Raw genomic sequence first — 9,463 nt, forward strand, 5'->3', positions numbered from 1 at the left:
CTGTTTCTCCTGTTTTAAAAAATGCCCCCATTGTGACCCTAATGCGTTGCCTGGACACACGGCAGGGCCCGAAAGGGAGGGAGCACCCGGAGGCTTTCAGGACTCATATTTTGCTTGAAAATGTTTTAGGCCCCACTGTTAATTTGGAGAGGTTTTGAACTACCAGAACTATAGAAACTCCCCATAAACGACCCCATTTAGAAAACTAGACCCCTTAAGGTATTTATCTAGGGGTGTAGTGAGTATTTTGACCCCACAGTTTTTTGCTAAATTTAATGCATAGCTGGTGAAATTTAAAAAAAAATCACTTTTTATATAAAAGTATCACTTTGAAGACCGATTTCTTTGTAAAGCGACCATGAGAATGAAGAAACACACCCCAAAATCTATCACCCGGTTTATCCTGTTTTCAAAAATACTCCCATTGTTGCCCCAATCTGCTTATTAGACGTGTGGCTGGGCCAAAAAGAGAGGGAGCACCCTTTGGCTTTCAGGGCACAATTGAATAAATTCTAGGCCCCATATCATGCATTTAGAGGCTTTGAGCTGCCTGAACAAAAAAAAAAACACGCAGAAATGACCCCATTTTAAAAACTAAACCCCTAAAGGTATTCATCTAGTGGTGTAGTGGGCATGCGGACCAAAAATTTTTTAAAGGAGGAAATAATGGGTATCATTTCAGACACTATGGGTATATAATGTTTTCTTCAAGCTTTTATTACGTTTCCACATGAAATAGAGGAGACGTGGTAGAAGGTTATTTTGTTAGAAATACGCCACATTAATAAATTTGTGCGGCACAGAATAGAAGTGAAGCCGTGTATTCATAATGGATACATGTTGCTATAGGCGTATTTGCCTGTACTTATGACTATGTCTTGCTGAAGAAGCAGTTGGTGCCATTATGATGTCATTGTGGACAGAATTCTGTCCTAATATAAAATCAGTCAGAGAGGAAAAAATAAACTGTACTGGAGTGACGGGCAATATCTTCAAACAAATGGAGGAAAATGTATCCAACTATGTTGCAAACTCGAGTCTGTTCACTAGATAGAAGAACACCTGCAGGGCTGTCATGACAAGGATTTTTTTTTTCAGTGACTGGTTGTACAACGTCTCTTTAGCTCCATCAATCCTTATGAGGGACGAATGTGCCAAGTGACGCGGTACACCATAACAGACCCCTGCCCGGCAAGGTAGGAACTGCTATGTGCACAAAACAACCAATCACCTACAGAATATATAAAAGGACAGTGTCCAAAACCATCTATAGGAACAGTAAAGGATCACTAATCCCCAAAATGATCTCAGTATTTCCAGAAGAACCGTAACAAAGCCCATGGTGTATTGATAAGGAACAGCTCAATTATTAGAGATCCTCCAAATAAAAAAAAAAGATCATGCCCGTATCACGGTACAGAATTAGGAATGTAACAGCTGTATGTGGCAGGACATAGTCATAAGAACAGTCAAAATAAAAAAATTGTGGATGTGGGATTTTGTACTGGACAATTAATTCCAGCACTTGATCACCCACAAATAAATAAAAAAAATCATAAGGGGTAAAATTAGTTTCACGGTCTGAAAAAAATGTGCTCTACAACCTCTCCCACAAGAAATAATCCCTACTTGGAAAGCCCACAAACTAAAAAGAAAATATAAAGAAATTGACTCCCTAAAAAGGCCCCCAACCCATTTTTTTTTTTTTGTGTTAAATTCTAGTAATTTGCAACCATGTGAAAGGTTTCGAAACAGGGGTAGTTACAAAGGGCTGGTTTTGATGGACACATGGGGCAATAAAAGTGGGTATCCCTCCTCCTGCCATGCTTGCTACATACCCGACACCTTTTTTGGGGATATTTTTGGGTCTCAGAGGAAGGAATAGGGTGTAAAAAGTGGCGCTCTGAAAGCCTGCGCACATCCTCAGATTCGCAGGATTGTGCCGGTATAGTGGACTCAAAAAGGAGATGCTCAATGACCTTCTCCTGAAATTGAAGGAAAGTGAGCGTTCCTTGGGCTTTTTTGAAAATAACAAAACTGTTATAGGTAGCAACCTGGATGAGGTAGATTGCTACCTTTTTGTACCAGGCATGATTTTTGCGCTTCACCAGGTAAGGCTGAAGCACCTGGTCGGAAAGGTCTACACCCCCCATAAATTTGTTGTAGTCTGTTACACAGACAGGTTTCTGCTTTGCAGTGGTAGCCCCCCTCTCCGTAATTGCCACAGTGGTGTCCGTGTGTACGGTGGACAGCATGTAGACATCCTTCTTGTCGGCCCACTTCACTGCAAGCAATTCCTGACTTGCAAGGGCCATGGATGTTCCTTTTCCCAAACGCCTGGACACCAACTGTTGTGGGAGTCCCACTCTGTTCTTCCGTACTCTCCCACAGGCCCCTGTATTTGCAGCATGGAGGGCTTTATAAAGGGCAACGCTGGTATAAAAATTGTCTGTATAGAAGTGGTACCCCTTGTGCAGAAATGGCTCCATTAGGTTCCACACAATTTTGCCAGAGGTGCCAATAGTTTCTGGGCAGCCTGGGGTATGAATTTGGCAGTCCCTGCCTTCATAGATTTTGAAACCGCAGGTGTAACCCGTTGTGCTCTCGCACACTTTGTACAATTTCACCCCATATCTGGCTCGTTTAAAAGGGATGAATTGACGAAAGGAAAGACGCCCCTTTGAAGCTCATGAGCGATTCATCTACAGACAAATTTTTGTCAGGGGTGTACAACTTTAAAAATAAATCATTTAGAAGGGTGATTAATGGCCTTAATTTATTAAGCCGATCATAGGCTGGGTCGCTTCTTGGGGGGACTTGGGAATTGTCAGTAAAATGCATGAATCGCATTAGGGCCTCATAGCGGTTTCTGGACATCACTGCTGCAAATACAGGGGTAGCGTGGACAGCACTACAAGTCCAGTAGGACCGGACAGAGGGTTTTTTAACCAAACCCATATTGAGGGTAATGCCTAAAAACTTTTTTATTTCTGGGACACTTGTGGGTCTCCACATTCTGGAGTACATAGACGCAGGCTTTTGTAGAACAAACTGCCTAGAATACAGATTAGTCTGCTGGACTATCAAGTCTAGGACCGTATCACATATAAATAAATTAAAAAAATTATAGGGGGTAAAATTTTGGATGTCGACACTAATTCCTGGGGTCGCTTCAAATTGGGGTACTTGGGGGGAAAATGATAGTGCAGGATCCCACATCACGGGAGGGACTGCAACACTCGGCCCTGCACTTGACACCTCTACAGCGACTGACGTATCCACCACCATAGGACTATGGGGTTCAGCGGTGGAATTAGAATCATCACTGTCACTGTCTGGAACAAATTCTGAAGCGGTGTCTGTTTCGCTTTCAGGAGTGTTGGAACATAGCAAGGCGTAGGCTTGCTCCGCGCTGTACATACGCTGAGACATATTTTATAGATGTGTATGTATATATATATATATATATATATGCCCTATAAGTCCTAACCCTAAAGTAAACCTAAAATCCTAAAAACGACACAAATTATTATTATTTTTTTTTATATATATATATATTTTTTTATATATATATTTTTTTTTATATAACAGACGTAAAATTAATTCTAAACGGCCCTAAACACGAACGCTAAACTAGCCCTAACCCTAAAGTAACGCTAAACTAGCACTAAACCTAAACTAACGCTAAACTAGCACTAACGCTAAACTAGAACTAACGCTAAACTAGCACTAACGCTAAACTAGCGCTGACGCTAATCTAGCGCTGACGATAATATAGATTTGATATATTATATATATATATATGTGTGTGTATAAGAACGATGATTTTTTTTCACTTTTTCTTTCTTCACAGCACAGGACTTAGACTGATTTCTCTCTCCTCTCAGAACAACTACAATGGGAGGAGAGAGAAACACAGCCCATGTCCTGGCTGTGTTATGAAAATAACTGTCAGTGATCTCTGTGATAGGTTTTATCACAGAGATCACCTGATCAGGGACCAGTCACAACGGTCCCTGATTGTTGCTGTGCCAGATGACGACACAGGTAAGATATGCAAAGCGCACTCGGGCGCAATTTTGGGGGGGGAATCGGACCGTGGGGGGGGGATCGGACCGGGGGGGGGGGGGGAATCGGACATGAAGGGGAATCGGACGGGGGGGATCGGACGTGGGAGGGGGGGCGCACTAATTACCCATTCTCTCTCCTCTCTAAGGAGTTATTCCATGAGAGGAGAGAGAAATGGCGATTATCTGCCGCTTTAGCGTGAACGCCGTGAAATAGCGATTCACGGCGATCACTTGACCAGAGACCACTCGTTATGGTCTCTGGTCGTTGCCCCGAACTCTCAGCTACCTCCGGTAGCTGAGAGAACGGAGCTCCGATCTTTAATTTCGGCGCTACTTTAGGCTAATGCGATCACGTTAAAAGGCGTCGCATTAGCCTAAAGCCCATTAGTGAGGAACGTAAAAAGGCGTACTGTTGGTCACTAAGGGGTTAATAATTATGTATATAATAATAATAATAATAACAATAAAAAAGATAACAATAAAAAGTATTTATTACTAACTCCAATTACTTAGGTTCTAAATTCTGGTTATCAATTAATATAAAAAAAAATTCAACCCTTTAAAATGCCATATGGTCAATTTAACAACCAATACATTGTTTCAGCTTCCAAACCTAATGCAATGTTATCAACAGGGGCTCCCAGGTCATGTGATCCTCTGACACTTATGATTGACAATATTCTGTTATAGGAATACCCTATTTAATAACTAATTTTTCCAGCTAGTTTCATCACAAGTAACGACTCCCTTATAGTTTTCTGGTCTTTCTAGGTCTTGCTGTTGGATTGACACTGTGTTACTTACTGTGTTGCTTATACGGTTAGCGATTTGTCCTATTTTCGGAGAACTAGAGGCGATTAGTCAAATTCTATCTTGACTGTCTCCTGGTTTTCTACCAAGGACATTGGTGCAGTTTTGCACCCGGGCATTAAACAACCATGCCTTTTTGGAAAAAATCTAAGAAATATCATGTCTCCCAAATTCCTGATGAAGGAAATCTGATGGGAGACATACCAACTATGGAGGAGCCTAACATCTCGCTCCAGAAGTTTTCTGTCATCAAAGATATGGCAGATGAAAAATCCAGCGATCTTAGTCACAGCAAATATTGTGACATTACGTCAAAGAACACCAAGAAGAGCGCATTCAGCCTGCTGACCCGCCTGCGCTCCAAAAATATCCGTAAAAGGTATGTAACTAATAATTCTCATACATTGCTCAGATATCCAGAGCTGTGGTATAACAGTCACTAGATCTTTAATTCTCCCCATATCTTCACAGAAACTTTGGCAGCAGCGCTGTGATCGGCGCTAGAGAACTGGATCGCTATTTCCCAGATAGACGGTTGAGACTATATGTTGCCACCTGGAATATGGAGGGAAAGGTGAGAAGTAATGTACAATATTTATTGTGACCCATCAGTATGCCCGAGCTCAAGTTGGATGAAATGGGCCAGTAACCATGTCTCTTTAGTTTGTAGTTGAATATCACATAGTCAGGTTATATTCTACCCTATGTCAGTTGAGTTGGCGCTCTTTGTATACAATATTAATGTTTGTATATTTTGAACAGGATTACCCGCAAAATGTGGAGGATCTGCTGTTACCATCAGATGATACGAAAGACATTTATGTTATTGGCGTTCAGGAAGGATGTCCAAACAGGTAAGTCTTCTCAGGTTGTCTTACACCAGCCTATGACTGCAGATGGACAGCAGGTCGGCTGATACAAATTCTCTCTCAATGCTCTACTTATTATATTATCACTCCTTAATTTTCAAAATTCAACACCAGAGGTTATTATATTGAGTGTTGATACAGATGAGTTGAGTATCTTAATCTTGTGTCATTTATTAATATGTAAATCTGAAATTGTGTCTTCTTGTAGACGGGAATGGGAGATAAAATTACAGGAGACCCTTGGACCACACTATGTATTATACCACTCCTCCGGGCTCGGAGTCCTGTATCTCACCATCTTTGTTCGACGGGAACTAATCTGGTTCTGCTCAGGTAAGATTCACATTCCTACGTCTACATAAGAAGTCTTGAATGTAGTCATTAGCTGGAACATCTTATTTAGTTATTAGAATTAGATGCCTAAGAGCTTGGCTCTCAGATTCTTGACTTCTGAGTATTGGAGATCTAAAAGTTCACACCACAGTTACAAAGTATGAAATTATGTTCTAGTAATATTTCCATAGTTTAATTGGAAATAATTTCTATTCCATTGTTGCATGTAGTACTCTTAACCACTGACCTGTCTTTTTGTGTTTAATTTCTTATACAGAGGTAGAGCACACCCATGTAACAACCAGGCTATTCCACCATGTGAAAACTAAAGGAGCCTTGGGTGTTGCCTTCACCGTCTTTGGAACATCTTTCCTTTTTATTAATTCACATCTGAGATGTAAGTATTTACAATATTAATATATGACCATGTACAGTTTTACTTTGTATAAAATTGCTGCTATTTGATAATTAACTGAAATATATGGGATGATATGAAGAGATCTGTACTTATAATGTTTTGGTAAAAATAAAAGGTTTGTTCCAGTTTGATCAAACTTTTTCTAATCTATCAATCTCATTCTATGTTGTGAGTGGCCAGTAATACAGATACACGCAGGTACAATTAGTGCAGGAGGGGGTGGCGGCGGCTGGATTCAGTTGCGCCGCCTCCCCCTCAGAGAGGCAGCAGGACGGACGGTGCGGCTGTATAATCCCTCACACCCACCCCTCCTCTCCATTAGCGGCGGTGGCACGCTGCAATGTGTTTTTTTGAAAATAATATGCGATTCGGGCCGCCCATATGATCATCTGCCACTGCTAATATGTATTTTTTTGTTGGCAGTTGGGGCAGTCAACAAGAGGATCCAGGACTATAAAACCATCACTGAGGGTCTCCGTCTGCCTCAAATTATTCCGGAAAGAATCAACTCCAATGCCTGTGAGTATTACTTATGTGGTTGAACCTATGGATCCTTTTATCTCTAAATTTGTCTCAGTTGAGTCTAATGCAGTCATGTGCTATAATTTTTTTATTTTTTTTTATTCTACATTGGACGTCACCAGCCGCTTTGATCGGGTGTTTTGGTTTGGAGACCTCAATTTTCAGCTTAAAGAGGACAGAAAAAATGTGGAATCTCTTCTGCAGAAGATCGAAGGAAAAGATATATCCAGTCTCCTCAAACACGACCATCTGAATGAAGCCAAGAACAATGGTATATTTACTAGTAGACAGATCTCTATCACTCCTCAACCTTCATTAAAGGGGTTCTCCACCTTCTGACAACTGATGACCTATCCACCGGATAGCTCATCAGTATATCATCGGTGCGGGTCCGACACCTGGACGCTGCACCGTTAAGCTGCTCCAGTGGCCTGCGGGCACCGGATGTTATGGCACACAATGCTATTTACGGAGCCAGAAGCAGTTGGCTCCTTACATAGCATAGCTGCCATGATGCATAACTGCGGGTCTGCCTCCTATTCACTTGAATAGGAGCAGAGTTGCAGTACTGCAGCTCGGTAGCAATTCCGTGGCCGGTGCCAACTGCATCCGGCATGTACGTCCAGTGCTCAAAGGCACCGGACCAGCTGATTAGTGCAGGGTCCGGGTGTCGGACCACCACAGATCATGTACTGATGACCTATCTGGTGAGTATGTCATCAGTTGTCAGAAGTTGGAAAACCCCTTTAATACCACAACCACTTCCACAGATTAATACAAATCACTGACATGATGGTTGATATGTTCCCCAAATTCTTATATAGTGCTAAAATTATCAATTGCTCCTTTTTTTTTTTTTAATACTGACAACTTTTTTTTCTTTCAACTTAAGGGTCCATATTTCTAGGGTTCAAGGAGCACACCATTGATTTCCTTCCTACATATAAGTTTGACATTGGCACAGACACCTATGATACATCAGCAAAGCAGAGAATTCCATCATATACGGTAAGATATCTTATTTCCAGGTCTACAGAGCTTGAGAGACAATAGAATCCATGGGCCAGAGCACCCATTATATAATGAATCCCCTCCCCCAATGTAATTAATTGTTATTATTATAGCTGGAAGAGTAATTTCTTATGAACAAAGCTTTCAGTTAATTTTACTTTTATGTAGTGAGTTTGTCATCACAGTTTCCCAGTGTAATATGTCGTTGCCCAGCATGGGTCAAGGATACTTATTTAATGAAATCTGTGTGACCAAGTCAAACCTAAAATACAATAAAGTCTCAATATTCTGCAATATAAATAAAGTAGGCCCAACATTTAGGTCTGTGTTGTTTTGCAGTTTAATAATATATTATAATATGATTTCACTAATGATATTTGTTATTTTCATGACCTCTACAGGACAGGGTGTTGTTTAAAAGCCAATGTGAGGGAGATGTGCGAGTCCTGAGATACGACTCTTGCCCTGTTTTGAAGACCTCAGACCACCGACCTGTTTTTGGCATCTTTGAAGTAAAGATCAGGCCCGGTTCAGATGAGTAAGTCATGTTTTCCTCCATGTTGTTGGTATGATATTTTCAGTAGCCGTCATTACTACATGGTCCTTATAGCCAGAGCTCACACTTTGGGCAGGTGGCTGTACACCTTGGTAACAGTACTGGAGGATTATAGGATGTGAAACTAAGCAAAGTGTGGTTACCTGCTAACATTATCATATGTCTTACATAAATATATTTCTCATTCCAGCATCCCCTTGGCTGGTGGACGCTTTGATCGTAAAATCGATGTAACGGGCATTAGGAGGAAAGGACAAAAAAAGTAGCTGCATCTGTTCATGTCCTTACAGGTAAGAGCTTTGTAGTTGTCTATTATGTTTGCGGTGAAAATGTTCTTCCATCTCTTAGGTTTTCCTCTGTATCTGTAATTTATTTTATCAACTAATTTAACTAAAGTGTAAATAAGTATTTTCAATCTTAAAATTCCAACTCCTTGTATTCAGACACGTTTTCATTTCTGAATGAAGGTTGTGGGCTTTGGGGAACAACTTCCCCAACTGTAAGCATGTATGTAGTATAGTACAATGAGTTTCCTAAAGGAACCTGTCATCTGAATGGATGGAACAACTGCATTTTATGATGCATTAGCTTCTAAGCAAAAATGATGGATACAAGGAACTTTGCTATTGATGGAAGACATTACTTGGCATCTTGCAGGACTCCTAAGGAACAGTTACAATCTCCGGGGCATAAAACATCGGAACATTAGAAAGTTCCCGTAACATGCTGAAGAGCGCAGCTCTAGGTCAGACCCACTGCTTGCATCAACCATCTTCAAGGTTTGTAGTGTGACGCCAAGGATCAATTAAGAAATGTATTTACCTCAAATCACCTTAAAAAGTCTTCTAGATTTTGTGTCTGCTAAGAAACACAC

The 9,463-nt window shown here is 40.9% G+C and overlaps 1 long non-coding RNA gene across 1 annotated transcript; it reads left to right on the forward strand.

Moving 5' to 3' along the window:
• Window positions 1-6,003: 6,003 nt before the first annotated feature.
• LOC142674705 (uncharacterized) lies at window positions 6,004-7,013 on the forward strand. The gene is made up of 3 exons (XR_012851807.1): window positions 6,004-6,082; window positions 6,360-6,479; window positions 6,924-7,013. It is a non-coding gene; the product is annotated as an uncharacterized LOC142674705 (long non-coding RNA).
• The last annotated feature ends 2,450 nt before the right edge of the window (window positions 7,014-9,463 follow it).

Source organism: Rhinoderma darwinii, assembly GCF_050947455.1.
Source record: "Rhinoderma darwinii isolate aRhiDar2 chromosome 2 unlocalized genomic scaffold, aRhiDar2.hap1 SUPER_2_unloc_10, whole genome shotgun sequence".
Taxonomy (NCBI): domain Eukaryota; kingdom Metazoa; phylum Chordata; class Amphibia; order Anura; family Rhinodermatidae; genus Rhinoderma; species Rhinoderma darwinii.